This window comes from Heptranchias perlo, chromosome 3 (assembly GCF_035084215.1).
Source record: "Heptranchias perlo isolate sHepPer1 chromosome 3, sHepPer1.hap1, whole genome shotgun sequence".
Classification (NCBI taxonomy): domain Eukaryota; kingdom Metazoa; phylum Chordata; class Chondrichthyes; order Hexanchiformes; family Hexanchidae; genus Heptranchias; species Heptranchias perlo.
Window position 1 is genome coordinate 118,547,994 of NC_090327.1, and position 21,467 is coordinate 118,569,460.

The window sequence follows — 21,467 nt, forward strand, 5'->3', positions numbered from 1 at the left end:
CAATATTTAGAGGGGGTGGCGGGAGTGTGTCAATATTTAGAGGGGTCCTGGGAGTGTGTCAATATTTAGAGGGGGACCGGGAGTGTGTCAATGTTTACAGGGGGTCCCGGGAGTGTGTCAACATTTAGAGGGGTCCCGGGAGTGTGTCAATATTTAGAGGGGTCCCGGGAGTGTGTCAATATTTAGAGGGGTCCTGGGAGTGTGTCAATATTTAGAGGGGTCCTGGGAGTGTGTCAATATTTAGAGGGGTCCTGGGAGTGTGTCAATATTTAGATGGGTCCTGGGAGTGTGTCAATATTTACAGGGGGTCCCGGGAGTGTGTCAATATTTAGATGGGTCCTGGGAGTGTGTCAATATTTCGAGGGGGTCCCGGGAGTGTGTCAATATTTACAGGGGGTCCCGGGAGTGTGTCAATATTTAGAGGGGTCCCGGGAGTGTGTCAATATTTAGAGGGGTCCTGGGAGTGTGTCAATATTTAGAGGGGGTCCCTGGAGTGTGTCAATATTTACAGGGGGTCCCGGGAGTGTGTCAATATTTAGAGGGGTCCTGGGAGTGTGTCAATATTTACAGGGGGTCCTGGGAGTGTGTCAATATTTAGAGGGGTCCCGGGCGTGTGTCAATATTTACAGGGGGTCCTGGGAGTGTGTCAAAATTTAGAGGGGTCCCGGGAGTGTGTCAATATTTAGAGGGGTCCCGGGAGTGTGTCAATATTGACAGGGGGTCCCGGGATTGTGTCAATATTTACAGGGGGTCCCAGGATTGTGTCAATATATAGAGGGGGTGGCGGGAGTGTGTCAATATTTACAGGGGGTCCCAAGAGTGTGTCAATATTTACAGGGGGTCCTGGGAGTGTGTCAATATTTACAGGGGGTCCCGGGAGTGTGTCAATATTTACAGGGGGTCCTGGGAGTGTGTCAATATTTACAGGGGATCCCGGGAATGTGTCAATATTTAGAGGGGGTGGCGGGTGTGTGTCAATATTTAGAGGGGGTCCCGGGAGTGTGTCAATATTTAGAGGGGGTGGCGGGAGTGTGTCAATATTTACAGGGGATCCCGGGAGTGTGTCAATATTTAGAGGGGGTGGCGGGTGTGTGTCAATATTTAGAGGGGGTCCCGGGAGTGTGTCAATATTTAGAGGGGGTGGCGGGAGTGTGTCAATATTTACAGGGGGTCCCGGGAGTGTGTCAATATTTGCAGGGGGTCCTGGGAGTGTGTCAATATTTACAGGGGGTCCCGGGCGTTTGTCAATATTTACAGGGGGTACCGGGCGTGTGTCAATATTTAGAGGGGGTGGCGGGAGTGTGTCAATATTTACAGGGGGTCCCGGGAGTGTGTCAATATTTAGAGGGGGTCCCGGGAGTCTGTCAATATTTACAGGGGGTCCCGGGCGTGTGAGAATATTGACAGGGGGTCCCGGGAGTGTGTCAATATTTACAGGGGATACCGGGAGTGTGTCAATATTTACAGGGGGTCCCGGGAATGTGTCAATATTTACAGGGGGTCCTGGGAGTGTGTCAATATTTACAGGGGGTCCTGGGAGTGTGTCAATATTTACAGGGGGTCCCGGGCGTGTGTCAATATTTAGAGGGGTCCTGGGAGTGTGTCAATATTTACAGGGGGTCCCGGGAGTGTGTCAATATTTAGAGAGGGTGGCGGCTGTGTTTCAATATTTAGAGGGGGTGGCGGGAGTGTGTCAATATTTAGAGGGGGTGGCGGGAGTGTGTCAATATTTAGAGGGGGTCCCGGGAGTGTGTCAATATTTACAGGGGGTACCGGGAGTGTGTCAATATTGACAGGAGGTACCGGGAGTGTGTCAATATTTACAGGGGGTACCGGGAGTGTGTCAATATTTACAGGGGATGGCGGGAGTGTGTCAATATTTACAGGGGATCCCGGGAGTGTGTCAATATTTAGAGGGGGTGGCGGGTGTGTGTCAATATTTAGAGGGGGTTCCGGGAGTGTGTCAATATTTAGAGGGGGTGGCGGGAGTGTGTCAATATTTAGAGGGGGTTCCGGGAGTGTGTCAATATTTAGAGGGGGTGGCGGGAGTGTGTCAATATTTACAGGGGATCCCGGGAGTGTGTCAATATTTAGAGGGGGTGGCGGGTGTGTGTCAATATTTAGAGGGGGTTCCGGGAGTGTGTCAATATTTAGAGGGGGTGGCGGGAGTGTGTCAATATTTACAGGGGGTCCCGGGAGTGTGTCAATATTTGCAGGGGGTCCTGGGAGTGTGTCAATATTTACAGGGGGTCCCGGGCGTTTGTCAATATTTACAGGGGGTACCGGGCGTGTGTCAATATTTACAGGGGGTGGCGGGAGTGTGTCAATATTTACAGGGGGTCCCGGGAGTGTGTCAATATTTAGAGGGGGTCCCGGGAGTCTGTCAATATTTACAGGGGGTCCTGGGCGTGTGAGAATATTGACAGGGGGTCCCGGGAGTGTGTCAATATTTACAGGGGATACCGGGAGTGTGTCAATATTTACAGGGGGTCCCGGGAATGTGTCAATATTTACAGGGGGTCCTGGGAGTGTGTCAATATTTACAGGGGGTCCTGGGAGTGTGTCAATATTTACAGGGGGTCCCGGGCGTGTGTCAATATTTAGAGGGGTCCTGGGAGTGTGTCAATATTTACAGGGGGTCCCGGGAGTGTGTCAATATTTAGAGGGGGTGGCGGCTGTGTTTCAATATTTAGAGGGGGTGGCGGGAGTGTGTCAATATTTAGAGGGGGTGGCGGGAGTGTGTCAATATTTACAGGGGGTCCCGGGAATGTGTCAATATTTACAGGGGGTCCCGGGAATGTGTCAATATTTAGAGGTGGTCCCGGTAGTGTGTCAATATTTAGAGGGGGTACTGGGAGTGTGTCAATATTTACAGGGGGTCCCCAGGAGTGTGCAATATATTTAAGGTGTCCCATATGGAAAAGTTTGAAAATCAATTGTCTGCCGATATTTATTAGCGAATCAATTCAATTGAGCAAATGCCTTTGAAGAAGAAACATTAAGCTAATTGGAGGCTACATGTTGAGTCACTGGTTGAAGATCCTATAACAGTGACAGGCACTGAATCTGTGATTGAAGGGCCTGTCACAGTGACAGACACTGAATCTGTGATTGAAGGGCCTGTAACAGTGACAGGCACTGAATCTGTGATTGAAGGGCCTGTAACAGTGACAGACACTGAATCTGTGATTGAAGGGCCTGTAACAGTGACTGACAGTGAATCTGTGATTGAAGGGCCTGTAACAGTGACAGACACTGAATCTGTGATTGAAGGGCCTGTAACAGTGACAGGCACTGAATCTGTGATTGAAGGGCCTGTAACAGTGACAGACACTGAATCTGTGATTGAAGGGCCTGTAACAGTGACAGACACTGAATCTGTGATTGAAGGGCCTGTAACAGTGACAGACACTGAATCTGTGATTGAAGGGCCTGCAACAGTGACAGACACTGAATCTGTGATTGAAGGGCCTGTAACAGTGACAGGCACTGAATCTGTGATTGAAGGGCCTGTAACAGTGACAGACAGTGAATCTGTGATTGAAGGGCCTGTAACAGTGACAGGCACTGAATCTGTGATTGAAGGGCCTGTAACAGTGACAGACACTGAATCTGTGATTGAAGATCCTATAACAGTGACAGGCACTGAATCTGTGATTGAAGGGCCTGTAACAGTGACAGGCACTGAATCTGTGATTGAAGGGCCTGTAACAGTGACAGGCACTGAATCTGTGATTGAAGGGCCTGTAACAGTGACAGGCATTGAATCTGTGATTGAAGGGCCTGTAACAGTGACAGGCACTGAATCTGTGATTGAAGGGCCTGTAACAGTGACAGGCATTGAATCTGTGATTGAAGGGCCTGTAACAGTGACAGACACGGATTCTGTGATCGAAGGGCCTGCAACAGTGACAGGCACTGAATCTGTGATTGAAGGGCCTGTAACAGTGACAGACACTGATTCTGTGATTGAAGGGCCTGTAACAGTGACACACAGTGAATCTGTGATTGAAGGGCCTGTAACAGTGACAGACACTGAATCTGTGATTGAAGGGCCTGTAACAGTGACAGGCACTGAATCTGTGATTGAAGGGCCTGTAACAGTGACAGACACTGATTCTGTGATTGAAGGGCCTGTAACAGTGACAGACACTGAATCTGTGATTGAAGGGCCTGTAACAGTGACAGACACTGAATCTGTGATTGAAGGGCCTGTAACAGTGACAGGCACTGAATCTGTGATTGAAGGGTCTGTAACAGTGACAGGCACTAAATCTGTGATTGAAGGGCCTGTAACAGTGATAGACACTGAATCTGTGATTGAAGGGCCTGTAACAGTGACAGGCACTGAATCTGTGATTGAAGGGCCTGTAACAGTGACAGGCATTGAATCTGTGATTGAAGGGCCTGTAACAGTGACTGACAGTGAATCTGTGATCGAAGGGCCTGTAACAGTGACAGACACTGAATCTGTGATTGAAGGGCCTGTAACAGTGACAGGCATTGAATCTGTGGTTGAAGGGCCTGTAACAGTGACTGACAGTGAATCTGTGATCGAAGGGCCTGTAACAGTGACAGACACTGAATCTGTGATTGAAGGGCCTGTAACAGTGACAGGCACTGAATCTGTGATTGAAGGGCCTGTAACAGTGACAGACACTGAATCTGTGATCGAAGGGCCTGTAACAGTGACAGACACTGATTCTGTGATTGAAGGGCCTGTAACAGTGACAGACAGTGAATCTGTGATTGAAGGGCCTGTAACAGTGACAGACACTGAATCTGTGATTGAAGGGCCTTTAACAGTGACAGGCACTGAATCTGTGATTGAAGGGCCTGTAACAGTGACAGGCACTGAATCTGTGATTGAAGGGCCTGTAACAGTGACTGACAGTGAATCTGTGATTGAAGGGCCTGTAACAGTGACTGACAGTGAATCTGTGATTGAAGGGCCTGTAACAGTGACAGGCATTGAATCTGTGGTTGAAGGGCCTGTAACAGTGACTGACAGTGAATCTGTGATTGAAGGGCCTGTAACAGTGACAGGCATTGAATCTGTGGTTGAAGGGCCTGTAACAGTGACTGACAGTGAATCTGTGATTGAAGGGCCTGTAACAGTGACAGACACTGATTGTGTGGTTGAAGGGCCTGTAACAGTGACAGACACTGAATCTGTGGTTGAAGGGCCTGTAACAGTGACAGGCACTGAATCTGTGATCGAAGGGCCTGTAACATTGACAGACACTGAATCTGTGATTGAAGGGACTGTAACAGTGACAGGCACTGAATCTGTGATTGAAGGGCCTGTAACAGTGACAGGCATTGAATCTGCGGTTGAAGGGCCTGTAACAGTGACAGACAGTGAATCTGTGATTGAAGGGCCTGTAACAGTGACAGACAGTGAATCTGTGATTGAAGGGCCTGTAACAATGACATACACTGAATCTGTGATTGATGGGCCTGTAACAGTGACAGACACTGAATCTGTGATTGAAGGGCCTGTAACAGTGACAGACAGTGAATCTGTGATTGAAGGGCCTGTAACAGTGACAGACAGTGAATCTGTGATTGAAGGGCCTGTAACAGTGACAGACAGTGAATCTGTGATTGAAGGGCCTGTAACAGTGACAGACAGTGAATCTGTGATTGAAGGGCCTGTAACAGTGACAGACAGTGAATCTGTGATTGAAGGGCCTGTAACAGTGACAGACAGTGAATCTGTGATTGAAGGGCCTGTAACAGTGACAGGCATTGAATCTGTGGTTGAAGGGCCTGTAACAGTGACTGACAGTGAATCTGTGATTGAAGGGCCTGTAACAGTGACTGACAGTGAATCTGTGATTGAAGGGCCTGTAACAGTGACAGGCATTGAATCTGTTGTTGAAGGGCCTGTAACAGTGACTGACAGTGAATCTGTGATTGAAGGGCCTGTAACAGTGACAGGCATTGAATCTGTGGTTGAAGGGCCTGTAACAGTGACTGAAAGTGAATCTGTGATTGAAGGGCCTGTAACAGTGACAGACACTGATTGTGTGATTGAAGGGCCTGTAACAGTGACAGACACTGAATCTGTGGTTGAAGGGCCTGTAACAGTGACAGGCACTGAATCTGTGATCGAAGGGCCTGTAACATTGACAGACACTGAATCTGTGATTGAAGGGCCTGTAACAGTGACAGGCACTGAATCTGTGATTGAAGGGCCTGTAACAGTGACAGGCACTGAATCTGTGATTGAAGGGCCTGTAACAGTGACAGGCATTGAATCTGTGGTTGAAGGGCCTGTAACAGTGACAGACAGTGAATATGTGATTGAAGGGCCTGTAACAGTGACAGACAGTGAATCTGTGATTGAAGGGCCTGTAACAGTGACAGACAGTGAATCTGTGATTGAAGGGCCTGTAACAGTGACAGGCACTGAATCTGTGATTGAAGGGCCTGTAACAGTGACAGACACTGAATCTGTGATTGAAGGGCCTGTAACAGTGACAGGCACTGAATCTGTGATTGCAGGGCCTGTAACAGTGACAGGCATTGAATCTGTGATTGAAGGGCCTGTAACATTGACAGACAGTGAATCTGTGATTGAAGGGCCTGTAACAGTGACAGACAGTGAATCTGTGATTGAAGGGCCTGTAACAGTGACAGACAGTGAATCTGTGATTGAAGGGCCTGTAACAGTGACAGACAGTGAATCTGTGATTGAAGGGCCTGTAACAATGACATACACTGAATCTGTGATTGATGGGCCTGTAACAGTGAGATACACTGAATCTGTGATTGAAGGGCCTGTAACAGTGACAGACACTGAGGGCCCGATTTTACCAGGGGTGTGGGTTCCCGGCAGATGGGCAAGCGGGCGCGTTACCAACGATCGCAGCAGGCAACGCACTAATTGGATCCACTTACCTGCTCCTCCGGGCTCCCCGCTGCTGGTCTGCGCGTCGGGCGGGCTGCGCATGCACAGTAAGATCTGTCAGCTGGAGGCGCTCTATTTAAAGGGCAGTCCTCCACTGACAGATGCTGCAAGAAATAGCAAAGATGACTGCATGGAGCAGCTCAGGGGGAAGGCTGCTCCCAGTTTAATGATGCCTCACTCCAGGTATCAATACATGGGGCGAGGAGGAGGGGGAGGACAGAGATCTTCCACCCGGCGGGCGGGAGGAAGCGGCCCGCCTCTGCCACCAGGAAGGCCTGGCTCGAGGTGGCAGAGGGGGTCACCTGCGCCACCAACATATCGCCCACCTGCACACAGTGCAGGAGGCGGTCCAATGACCTCAGTAGGTCAGCCAAAGTGAGTACACGTAGTCTTTCCCCTACACTCCGTCTGCTACATCACTGCCCCCACCCCACATCTCCTTCGGCACTGCCAACACTACTCTGTCACATCACCCCTCATACCCACTCAAACCTCATCCTCATCTTACCTGCACCTACTCACCTCGCCAGTACTCACCCCACCACTACCACTCAACCCAATCCTCATACAATCTCATGGCTCTATCCCATACTCACCCTCTCGTGCATCTCTCTCACGGCCAGCCTCACTCAACCTGCCACCACCTGTGCTGCAGCCACAGGGCATGCATCACATATGTGCAGTAGGCAGCGTAAGGCAAACGTGTCGTGAGCATGAAGGGGATGCACAAGGGTGTTTGAGGGTTTGTCATGGGTGTTAATTCTATTGAATTAAAGAACAACTGACAACACACATTCTATTGGCACCACTACTGCCACGTCTTCACGAATCCTGTTCGCTTTGTGCAATAATGCCCGCTCCTGGGTATCACTATGAAGAACCACAACTGATGCCACCCATTGTGTCACTGCAGAGTGGGTGTAGGTGTATTTGCAGGGCTCTTCTGTGCAGACGACTGAGAGACATCGGCGATGTCCCCGGTGGCACCTTGGAAGGATGCGGAGGAGAAGTTCGGGAGGGCAGTGGTGACTTTGACAGCGACAGGTAAGAAGATGGTGCTCGGGCCAGCCAGGAGCAGCTCGGCATGAAAGAGGCTGCAGATGTCCACGACTACATGTCAAGTGACTCTGAGCCTCCGTGTGCACTGCTGCTCAGAGAGGTCCAGGAGGCTGCGCCTCGGTCTGTGGACCCTGTGGCGAGGGTAGTGCCCTCTGTGACGCATCTCTCTCTGCGGTAGCCCTCCCTCCTGCTGTACAGGTGGATGTGTCACAGCACTCTGTTGTGGAGCTCCACATGTCAGAGGTGGACGGCGTGGATGGCGAGGCTGGTGATGCTGTTCGCCCTCCGAGGAGGTCATGACTGCAGCTACGGCAGCCCCCATCCGCAAGATGTACATCTGAGGGGGTCCGCAAGGTAGGTACATGTCTCCGGACCCCGGGGTAAGTGTGCAGGTTGGTGACTTTGACCGTCAGGAGGAGGGTGGTGGAGGCCAAACTTTGTCCCAAGTGACAGAGTGGCCTCCTGCAATGGGTGAGGGTCTCCCCCCCCCAACCTGTCAAATGGACCTTTGCAGCTGCCACAGGCTGACAGCAGCAACATGTCCATTTCAACTGGGAGTGTTTCCCCCAGTGTGTGAAACAGTCCCATGTTGATCAAAAATCCCACATAGTCCCTTAATCAGGTCAGTCAATGACCTGAAATAGCAAAGTAAATATTGTCAAGTGGCATCCCGCTGGCTTTAATTGCCTGCGGGATTCCCACCAGCGGGGGCTGCGCGCACACGCCCGCGCGTCAGCGGGGAACCCGGAAGTGGGCGGGATCGAGGCGTGATCCGGTCCCGCTCCTGGATTTCGCAATTTTCGAGGCCCCCCCGCCGAGAACGCACCCGATAGCGGGTGCTAAAATCGGGCCCCGAATCTGTGATCGAAGGGCCTGTAACAGTGACGGACACTGAATCTGTGATTGAAGGGCCTGTAACAGTGACAGACACTGATTCTGTGATTGAAGGGCCTGTAACAGTGACAGACAGTGAATCTGTGATTGAAGGGCCTGTAACAGTGACAGACAGTGAATCTGTGATCGAAGGGCCTGTAACAGTGACAGACACTGAATCTGTGATTGAAGGGCCTGTAACAGTGACAGACAGTGAATCTGTGATTGAAGGGCCTGTAACAGTGACAGACACGGATTCTGTGATTGAAGGGCCTGTAACAGTGACAGACAGTGAATCTGTGATTGAAGGGCCTGTAACATTGACAGACAGTGAATCTGTGATCGAAGGGCCTGTAACAGTGACAGATACTGAATCTGTGATTGAAGGGCCTGTAACAGTGACAGACAGTGAATCTGTGATTGAAGGGCCTGTAACAGTGACAGACAGTGAATCTGTGATTGAAGGGCCTGTAACAGTGAAAGACAGTGAATCTGTGATTGAAGGGCCTGTAACAGTGACAGACAGTGAATCTGTGATCGAAGGGCCTGTAACAGTGACAGACAGTGAATCTGTGATCGAAGGGCCTGTAACAGTGACAGACAGTGAATCTGTGATCGAAGGGCCTGTAACAGTGACAGACAGTGAATCTGTGATCGAAGGGCCTGTAACAGTGACAGACAGTGAATCTGTGATGGAAGGGCCTGTAACAGTGACAGACAGTGAATCTGTGATCGAAGGGCCTGTAACAGTGACAGACAGTGAATCTGTGATCGAAGGGCCTGTAACAGTGACAGACAGTGAATCTGTGATCGAAGGGCCTGTAACAGTGACAGACAGTGAATCTGTGATCGAAGGGCCTGTAACAGTGACAGACAGTGAATCTGTGATCGAAGGGCCTGTAACAGTGACAGACAGTGAATCTGTGATCGAAGGGCCTGGAACAGTGACAGACAGTGAATCTGTGATTGAAGGGCCTGTAACAGTGACAGACAGTGAATCTGTGATTGAAGGGCCTGTAACAGTGACAGACAGTGAATCTGTGATTGAAGGGCCTGTAACAGTGACAGACAGTGAATCTGTGATTGAAGGGCCTGTAACAGTGACAGACAGTGAATCTGTGATTGAAGGGCCTGTAACAGTGACAGACACTGAATCTGTGATCGAAGGGCCTGTAACAGTGACATACACTGAATCTGTGATCGAAGGGCCTGTGACAGTGACAGACACTGATTCTGTGATCGAAGGGCCTGTAACAGTGACAGACAGTGAATCTGTGATTGAAGGGCCTGTAACAGTGACAGACACTGAATCTGTGATTGAAGGGCCTGTAACAGTGACAGACACTGAATCTGTGATTGAAGGGCCTGTAACAGTGACAGGCAGTTAATCTGTGATTGAAGGGCCTGTAACAGTGACAGACAGTGAATCTGTGATTGAAGGGCCTGTAACAGTGACAGACACTGAATCTGTGATTGAAGGGCCTGTAACAGTGACAGGCACTGAATCTGTGATTGAAGGGCCTGTAACAGTGACAGGCATTGAATCTGTGGTTGAAGGGCCTGTAACAGTGACTGACAGTGAATCTGTGATTGAAGGGCCTGTAACAGTGACAGGCATTGAATCTGTGGTTGAAGGGCCTGTAACAGTGACTGACAGTGAATCTGTGATTGAAGGGCCTGTTGCAGTGACAGACACTGATTGTGTGATTGAAGGGCCTGTAACAGTGACAGGCACTGAATCTGTGGTTGAAGGGCCTGTAACAGTGACAGGCACTGAATCTGTGATCGAAGGGCCTGTAACATTGACAGACACTGAATCTGTGATTGAAGGGCCTGTAACAGTGACAGACAGTGAATCTGTGATCGAAGGGCCTGTAACAGTGACAGACAGTGAATCTGTGATCGAAGGGCCTGTAACAGTGACAGACAGTGAATCTGTGATCGAAGGGCCTGTAACAGTGACAGACAGTGAATCTGTGATCGAAGGGCCTGTAACAGTGACAGACAGTGAATCTGTGATGGAAGGGCCTGTAACAGTGACAGACAGTGAATCTGTGATCGAAGGGCCTGTAACAGTGACAGACAGTGAATCTGTGATCGAAGGGCCTGTAACAGTGACAGACAGTGAATCTGTGATCGAAGGGCCTGTAACAGTGACAGACAGTGAATCTGTGATCGAAGGGCCTGTAACAGTGACAGACAGTGAATCTGTGATCGAAGGGCCTGTAACAGTGACAGACAGTGAATCTGTGATCGAAGGGCCTGGAACAGTGACAGACAGTGAATCTGTGATTGAAGGGCCTGTAACAGTGACAGACAGTGAATCTGTGATTGAAGGGCCTGTAACAGTGACAGACAGTGAATCTGTGATTGAAGGGCCTGTAACAGTGACAGACAGTGAATCTGTGATTGAAGGGCCTGTAACAGTGACAGACAGTGAATCTGTGATTGAAGGGCCTGTAACAGTGACAGACAGTGAATCTGTGATTGAAGGGCCTGTGACAGTGACAGACACTGAATCTGTGATCGAAGGGCCTGTAACAGTGACAGACACTGAATCTGTGATCGAAGGGCCTGTAACAGTGACAGACACTGATTCTGTGATTGAAGGGCCTGTAACAGTGACAGACAGTGAATCTGTGATTGAAGGGCCTGTAACAGTGACAGACACTGAATCTGTGATTGAAGGGCCTGTAACAGTGACAGACACTGAATCTGTGATTGAAGGGCCTGTAACAGTGACAGGCACTTAATCTGTGATTGAAGGGACTGTAACAGTGACAGACAGTGAATCTGTGATTGAAGGGCCTGTAACAGTGACAGACACTGAATCTGTGATTGAAGGGCCTGTAACAGTGACAGGCACTGAATCTGTGATTGAAGGGCCTGTAACAGTGACAGGCATTGAATCTGTGGTTGAAGGGCCTGTAACAGTGACTGACAGTGAATCTGTGATTGAAGGGCCTGTAACAGTGACAGGCATTGAATCTGTGGTTGAAGGGCCTGTAACAGTGACTGACAGTGAATCTGTGATTGAAGGGCCTGTTGCAGTGACAGACACTGATTGTGTGATTGAAGGGCCTGTAACAGTGACAGGCACTGAATCTGTGGTTGAAGGGCCTGTAACAGTGACAGGCACTGAATCTGTGATCGAAGGGCCTGTAACATTGACAGACACTGAATCTGTGATTGAAGGGCCTGTAACAGTGACAGACAGTGAATCTGTGATCGAAGGGCCTGTAACAGTGACAGACAGTGAATCTATGATCGAAGGGCCTGTAACAGTGACAGACAGTGAATCTGTGATCGAAGGGCCTGTAACAGTGACAGACAGTGAATCTGTGATCGAAGGGCCTGTAACAGTGACAGACAGTGAATCTGTGATGGAAGGGCCTGTAACAGTGACAGACAGTGAATCTGTGATCGAAGGGCCTGTAACAGTGACAGACAGTGAATCTGTGATCGAAGGGCCTGTAACAGTGACAGACAGTGAATCTGTGATCGAAGGGCCTGTAACAGTGACAGACAGTGAATCTGTGATCGAAGGGCCTGTAACAGTGACAGACAGTGAATCTGTGATCGAAGGGCCTGTAACAGTGACAGACAGTGAATCTGTGATCGAAGGGCCTGGAACAGTGACAGACAGTGAATCTGTGATTGAAGGGCCTGGAACAGTGACAGACAGTGAATCTGTGATTGAAGGGCCTGTAACAGTGACAGACAGTGAATCTGTGATTGAAGGGCCTGTAACAGTGACAGACAGTGAATCTGTGATTGAAGGGCCTGTAACAGTGACAGACAGTGAATCTGTGATTGAAGGGCCTGTAACAGTGACAGACACTGAATCTGTGATCGAAGGGCCTGTAACAGTGACAGACACTGAATCTGTGATCGAAGGGCCTGTAACAGTGACAGACACTGATTCTGTGATTGAAGGGCCTGTAACAGTGACAGACAGTGAATCTGTGATTGAAGGGCCTGTAACAGTGACAGACACTGAATCTGTGATTGAAGGGCCTGTAACAGTGACAGGCACTGAATCTGTGATTGAAGGGCCTGTAACAGTGACAGGCATTGAATCTGTGGTTGAAGGGCCTGTAACAGTGACTGACAGTGAATCTGTGATTGAAGGGCCTGTAACAGTGACAGGCATTGAATCTGTGGTTGAAGGGCCTGTAACAGTGACTGACAGTGAATCTGTGATTGAAGGGCCTGTTGCAGTGACAGACACTGATTGTGTGATTGAAGGGCCTGTAACAGTGACAGGCACTGAATCTGTGGTTGAAGGGCCTGTAACAGTGACAGGCACTGAATCTGTGATCGAAGGGCCTGTAACATTGACAGACACTGAATCTGTGATTGAAGGGCCTGTAACAGTGACAGGCACTGAATCTGTGATTGAAGGGCCTGTAACAGTGACAGACAGTGAATCTGTGATTGAAGGGCCTGTAACAGTGACAGACAGTGAATCTGTGATTGAAGGGCCTGTAACAGTGACAGACAGTGAATCTGTGATCGAAGGGCCTGTAACAGTGACAGACAGTGAATCTGTGATGGAAGGGCCTGTAACAGTGACAGACAGTGAATCTGTGATCGAAGGGCCTGTAACAGTGACAGACAGTGAATCTGTGATCGAAGGGCCTGTAACAGTGACAGACAGTGAATCTGTGATCGAAGGGCCTGTAACAGTGACAGACAGTGAATCTGTGATCGAAGGGCCTGTAACAGTGACAGACAGTGAATCTGTGATCGAAGGGCCTGTAACAGTGACAGACAGTGAATCTGTGATCGAAGGGCCTGGAACAGTGACAGACAGTGAATCTGTGATTGAAGGGCCTGTAACAGTGACAGACAGTGAATCTGTGATTGAAGGGCCTGTAACAGTGACAGACAGTGAATCTGTGATTGAAGGGCCTGTAACAGTGACAGACAGTGAATCTGTGATTGAAGGGCCTGTAACAGTGACAGACAGTGAATCTGTGATTGAAGGGCCTGTAACAGTGACAGACACTGAATCTGTGATCGAAGGGCCTGTAACAGTGACATACACTGAATCTGTGATCGAAGGGCCTGTAACAGTGACAGACACTGATTCTGTGATCGAAGGGCCTGTAACAGTGACAGACAGTGAATCTGTGATTGAAGGGCCTGTAACAGTGACAGACACTGAATCTGTGATTGAAGGGCCTGTAACAGTGACAGACACTGAATCTGTGATTGAAGGGCCTGTAACAGTGACAGGCAGTTAATCTGTGATTGAAGGGCCTGTAACAGTGACAGACAGTGAATCTGTGATTGAAGGGCCTGTAACAGTGACAGACACTGAATCTGTGATTGAAGGGCCTGTAACAGTGACAGGCACTGAATCTGTGATTGAAGGGCCTGTAACAGTGACAGGCATTGAATCTGTGGTTGAAGGGCCTGTAACAGTGACTGACAGTGAATCTGTGATTGAAGGGCCTGTAACAGTGACAGGCATTGAATCTGTGGTTGAAGGGCCTGTAACAGTGACTGACAGTGAATCTGTGATTGAAGGGCCTGTTGCAGTGACAGACACTGATTGTGTGATTGAAGGGCCTGTAACAGTGACAGGCACTGAATCTGTGGTTGAAGGGCCTGTAACAGTGACAGGCACTGAATCTGTGATCGAAGGGCCTGTAACATTGACAGACACTGAATCTGTGATTGAAGGGCCTGTAACAGTGACAGACAGTGAATCTGTGATCGAAGGGCCTGTAACAGTGACAGACAGTGAATCTGTGATCGAAGGGCCTGTAACAGTGACAGACAGTGAATCTGTGATCGAAGGGCCTGTAACAGTGACAGACAGTGAATCTGTGATCGAAGGGCCTGTAACAGTGACAGACAGTGAATCTGTGATGGAAGGGCCTGTAACAGTGACAGACAGTGAATCTGTGATCGAAGGGCCTGTAACAGTGACAGACAGTGAATCTGTGATCGAAGGGCCTGTAACAGTGACAGACAGTGAATCTGTGATCGAAGGGCCTGTAACAGTGACAGACAGTGAATCTGTGATCGAAGGGCCTGTAACAGTGACAGACAGTGAATCTGTGATCGAAGGGCCTGTAACAGTGACAGACAGTGAATCTGTGATCGAAGGGCCTGTAACAGTGACAGACAGTGAATCTGTGATCGAAGGGCCTGGAACAGTGACAGACAGTGAATCTGTGATTGAAGGGCCTGTAACAGTGACAGACAGTGAATCTGTGATTGAAGGGCCTGTAACAGTGACAGACAGTGAATCTGTGATTGAAGGGCCTGTAACAGTGACAGACAGTGAATCTGTGATTGAAGGGCCTGTAACAGTGACAGACAGTGAATCTGTGATTGAAGGGCCTGTAACAGTGACAGACAGTGAATCTGTGATTGAAGGGCCTGTGACAGTGACAGACACTGAATCTGTGATCGAAGGGCCTGTAACAGTGACAGACACTGAATCTGTGATCGAAGGGCCTGTAACAGTGACAGACACTGATTCTGTGATTGAAGGGCCTGTAACAGTGACAGACAGTGAATCTGTGATTGAAGGGCCTGTAACAGTGACAGACACTGAATCTGTGATTGAAGGGCCTGTAACAGTGACAGACACTGAATCTGTGATTGAAGGGCCTGTAACAGTGACAGGCACTTAATCTGTGATTGAAGGGACTGTAACAGTGACAGACAGTGAATCTGTGATTGAAGGGCCTGTAACAGTGACAGACACTGAATCTGTGATTGAAGGGCCTGTAACAGTGACAGGCACTGAATCTGTGATTGAAGGGCCTGTAACAGTGACAGGCATTGAATCTGTGGTTGAAGGGCCTGTAACAGTGACTGACAGTGAATCTGTGATTGAAGGGCCTGTAACAGTGACAGGCATTGAATCTGTGGTTGAAGGGCCTGTAACAGTGACTGACAGTGAATCTGTGATTGAAGGGCCTGTTGCAGTGACAGACACTGATTGTGTGATTGAAGGGCCTGTAACAGTGACAGGCACTGAATCTGTGGTTGAAGGGCCTGTAACAGTGACAGACAGTGAATCTATGATCGAAGGGCCTGTAACAGTGACAGACAGTGAATCTGTGATCGAAGGGCCTGTAACAGTGACAGACAGTGAATCTGTGATCGAAGGGCCTGTAACAGTGACAGACAGTGAATCTGTGATGGAAGGGCCTGTAACAGTGACAGACAGTGAATCTGTGATCGAAGGGCCTGTAACAGTGACAGACAGTGAATCTGTGATCGAAGGGCCTGTAACAGTGACAGACAGTGAATCTGTGATCGAAGGGCCTGTAACAGTGACAGACAGTGAATCTGTGATCGAAGGGCCTGTAACAGTGACAGACAGTGAATCTGTGATCGAAGGGCCTGTAACAGTGACAGACAGTGAATCTGTGATCGAAGGGCCTGGAACAGTGACAGACAGTGAATCTGTGATTGAAGGGCCTGGAACAGTGACAGACAGTGAATCTGTGATTGAAGGGCCTGTAACAGTGACAGACAGTGAATCTGTGATTGAAGGGCCTGTAACAGTGACAGACAGTGAATCTGTGATTGAAGGGCCTGTAACAGTGACAGACAGTGAATCTGTGATTGAAGGGCCTGTAACAGTGACAGACACTGAATCTGTGATCGAAGGGCCTGTAACAGTGACAGACACTGAATCTGTGATCGAAGGGCCTGTAACAGTGACAGACACTGATTCTGTGATTGAAGGGCCTGTAACAGTGACAGACAGTGAATCTGTGATTGAAGGGCCTGTAACAGTGACAGACACTGAATCTGTGATTGAAGGGCCTGTAACAGTGACAGGCACTGAATCTGTGATTGAAGGGCCTGTAACAGTGACAGGCATTGAATCTGTGGTTGAAGGGCCTGTAACAGTGACTGACAGTGAATCTGTGATTGAAGGGCCTGTAACAGTGACAGGCATTGAATCTGTGGTTGAAGGGCCTGTAACAGTGACTGACAGTGAATCTGTGATTGAAGGGCCTGTTGCAGTGACAGACACTGATTGTGTGATTGAAGGGCCTGTAACAGTGACAGGCACTGAATCTGTGGTTGAAGGGCCTGTAACAGTGACAGGCACTGAATCTGTGATCGAAGGGCCTGTAACATTGACAGACACTGAATCTGTGATTGAAGGGCCTGTAACAGTGACAGGCACTGAATCTGTGATTGAAGGGCCTGTAACAGTGACAGACAGTGAATCTGTGATTGAAGGGCCTGTAACAGTGACAGACAGTGAATCTGTGATTGAAGGGCCTGTAACAGTGACAGACAGTGAATCTGTGATTGAAGGGCCTGTAACAGTGACATACAGTGAATCTGTGATTGAAGGGCCTGTAACAGTGACAGACACTGAATCTGTGATTGAAGGGCCTGTAACAGTGACATACACTGAATCTGTGATTGAAGGGCCTGTAACAATGACATACACTGAATCTGTGATTGATGGGCCTGTAACAGTGACAGGCACTGAATCTGTGATCGAAGGGCCTGTAACAGTGACAGACAGTGAATCTGTGATTGAAGGGCCTGTAACAGTGACAGACAGTGAATCTGTGATTGAAGGGCCTGTAACAGTGACATACAGTGAATCTGTGATTGAAGGGCCTGTAACAGTGACAGACAGTGAATCTGTGATTGAAGGGCCTGGAACAATGACATACACTGAATCTGTGATTGATGGGCCTGTAACAGTGAGATACACTGAATCTGTGATTGATGGGCCTGTAACAGTGACAGACACTGAGGGCCCGATTTTACCAGGGGTGTGGGTTCCCGGCGGATGGGCAAGCGGGCGCGTTACCAACGATCGTAGCAGGCAACGCACTAATTGGATCCACTTACCTGCTCCTCCGGGTTCCCCGCTGCTGGTCTGCGCGTCGGGCGGACTGCGCATGCGCAGTAAGATCTGCCAGCTGGAGGCGCTCTATTTAAAAGGGCAGTCCTCCACTGACAGATGCTGCAAGAAATAGCAAAGATGACTGCATGGAGCAGCTCAGGGGGAAGGCTGCTCCCAGTTTAATGATGCCTCACTCCAGGTATCAATACATGGAGTGAAGAGGAGGGGGAGGACAGAGATCTTCCACCCGGCGGGCGGGAGGAAGCGGCCCGCCTCTGCCGCCAGGAAGGCCTGGCTCGAGGTGGCATAGGGGGTCACCTGCGCCACCAACATATCGCCCACCTGCACACAGTGCGGGAGGCGGTCCAATGACCTCAGTAGGTCAGCCACAGTGAGTACACGTAGTCTTTCCCCTACACCCCGTCTGCTACATCACTGCCCCCACCCCACATCTCCTTCGGCACTGCCAACACTACTCTGTCACATCACCCCTCATACCCACTCAAACCGCATCCTCATCTTACCTGCACCTACTCACCTCGCGAGTACTCACCCCGCCACTACCACGCAACTCAATCCTCATACAATCTCATGGCTCTATCCCATACTCACCCTCTCGTGCATCTCTCTCACGGCCAGCCTCACTCAACCTGCCACCACCTGTGCTGCAGCCACAGGGCATGCATCACATATGTGCAGTAGGCAGCGTAAGGCAAACGTGTCGTGAGCATGAAGGGGATGCACAAGGGTGTTTGAGGGTTTGTCATGGGTGTTACTTCTATTGAATTAAAGAACAACTGACAACACACATTCTATTGGCACCACTACTGCCATGTCTTCACGAATCCTGTTCGCTTTGTGCAATAATGCCCGCTCCTGGGTATCCCTATGAAGACCCACAACTGATGCCACCCATTGTGTCACTGCAGAGTGGGTGTAGGTGTATTTGCAGGGCTCTTCTGTGCAGACGACTGAGAGACATCGGCGATGTCCCCGGTGGCACTCTGGAAGGATGCGGAGGAGAAGTTCGGGAGGGCAGTGGTGACTTTGACAGCGACAGGTAAGAAGATGGTGCACAGGCCAGCCAGGAACAGCTCGGCATGAAAGAGGCTGCAGATGTCCACGACTACATGTCGAGTGACTCTGAGCCTCCGTGTGCACTGCTGCTCAGAGAGGTCCAGGAGGCTGCGCCTCGGTCTGTGGTCCCAGTGGCGAGGGTAGTGCCCTCTGCGACGCATCTCTCTCTGCAGTAGCCCTCCCTCCTGCTGTACAGGTGGATGTGTCACAGCACTCTGTTGTGGAGCTCCACGTGTCAGAGGTGGACGGCGTGGATGGCGAGGCTGGTGATGCTGTTCGCCCTCCGAGGAGGTCATGACTGCAGCTACGGCAGCCCCCATCCGCAAGATGTACATCTGAGGGGGTCCGCAAGGTAGGTACATGTCTCCGGACCCCGGGGTAAGTGTGCAGGTTGGTGACTTTGACCGTCAGGAGGAGGGTGGTGGAGGCCAAACTTTGTCCCAAGTGACAGAGTGGCCTCCTGCAATGGGTGAGGGTCTCCCCCCCCCAACCTGTCAAATGGACCTTTTCAGCTGCCACAGGCTGACAGCAGCAACATGTCCATTTCAACTGGGAGTGTTTCCCCCAGTGTGTGAAACAGTCCCATGTTGATCAAAAATCACACACAGTCCCTTAATCAGGTCAGTTAATGACCTGAAATAGCAAAGTAAATATTGTCAAGTGGCATCCCGCTGGCTTTAATTGCCTGCGGGATTCCCACCAGCGGGGGCTGCGCGCACACGCCCGCGCGTCAGCGGGGAACCCGGAAGTGGGCGGGATCGAGGCGTGATCCGGTCCCGCTCCTGGATTTCGCAATTTTCGAGGCCCCCCCGCCGAGAACGCACCCGATAGCGGGTGCTAAAATCGGGCCCCGAATCTGTGATCGAAGGGCCTGTAACAGTGACGGACACTGAATCTGTGATTGAAGGGCCTGTAACAGTGACAGACACTGATTCTGTGATTGAAGGGCCTGTAACAGTGACAGACAGTGAATCTGTGATTGAAGGGCCTGTAACAGTGACAGACAGTGAATCTGTGATTGAAGGGCCTGTAACAGTGACAGACAGTGAATCTGTGATTGAAGGGCCTGTAACAGTGACAGACAGTGAATCTGTGATTGAAGGGCCTGTAACAGTGACAGACAGTGAATCTGTGATTGAAGGGCCTGTAACAGTGACAGACACGGATTCTGTGATTGAAGGGCCTGTAACAGTGACAGACAGTGAATCTGTGATTGAAGGGCCTGTAACATTGACAGACAGTGAATCTGTGATCGAAGGGCCTGTAACAGTGACAGACACTGAATCTGTGATTGAAGGGCCTGTAACAGTGACAGACACTGAATCTGTGATTGAAGGGCCTGTAACATTGACAGACAGTGAATCTGTGATTGAAGGGCCTGGAACAGTGACAGACAGTGAATCTGTGATTGAAGGGCCTGTAACAGTGACAGACAGTGAATCTGTGATTGAAGGGCCTGTAACAGTGACAGACACTGAATCTGTGAACATTTTCCAATGCTGAACATTATAACATTCGTTGTTCTTTATTCTTGGGAATAACTGTAAACTGCCAGCCCGTCACTTCGAAGAAATGTTTAGATTTTTTGGACATCTTAATTCGCAAGAATACACAAACTTTATAGCCGGCATGGAACGTGACTTGGATCTCAGTTGTGTTCATGTGAAGCAGCTCTGTGGCTTTCACGGACAGTATTGGAATTTTTACCAACATGTAAACTGCATTTTTTAAAAGAAAATAATGGAAACAGAATGATCTTTTTAGAAAAACATTGACGGGAACTGTTACCTTCTTAATACTTACGGGTATAGCAGTGTCGTGGTTATATTACTGGACCAGTAATCCAGAGGCCTGGGCTAATAATCCAGAGAACATGGCCCCGATATTAGCGGGGAGGTGGGATGGCAGCTGGGGTTGGGGGGGGGGGGGCGCGATTGGGTGCGTGGGTAACCCGCCCAATAAAATCTGTCCGTTCCCCACGCAGTCGCGGATAAATTGGAGCCACTTAACGTGGCTTCCGGGTTTGGCGTCTGAAACCTGCGCAGCGGACGGACTGCACACCCACATCACAGGCTGTCAGCTGGAGGAGCTCTATTTAACGGGGCAGTCCTCCAATGGCTGCTCCTGGAGCAAACGCCCAAATAGAACAATGGAGCAGCCCAGGGGAAAGGCTGCTTAAATTCAGTGATGCCTCACTCCAGGTGCTACTGGATGGGGTGAGGAGGAGGTGGGATGTGTTCTACCCAGTGGACAGGAGGAAGTGGCCTGTCAAGAAGGCCTGGCTCGAGGTGGCAGAGGAGGTCACCAGCAGCAGCAACGTCTCCCGCACCTGGATCCAGTGCAGGAAGCGCTTCAATGACCTAACTAGGTCAGCCAAAGTGAGTACACTTACTCATTCTCCTACATTCCGTCTTCCACATCACCGCCCCCACCCCCCAACTCATTCTGCACTGCCAACACTACTCTATCACATCACTCCTCACATCCACTCAAAGCTCACCCTTAACTTACCTGCACTTCCTCACCTCCCCATTACTCACCCCACCACTACCACTCAACCCAATCCTCATACAATGTCATGGCTCTGTCTCATACTCACCCTCTCATGCATCTCTTTCACGATCAGCCTCACCAAACCAATGCATTCAGCGGTTGGTCACGTCACCATCACTCACTCACGCGTCTCCACTT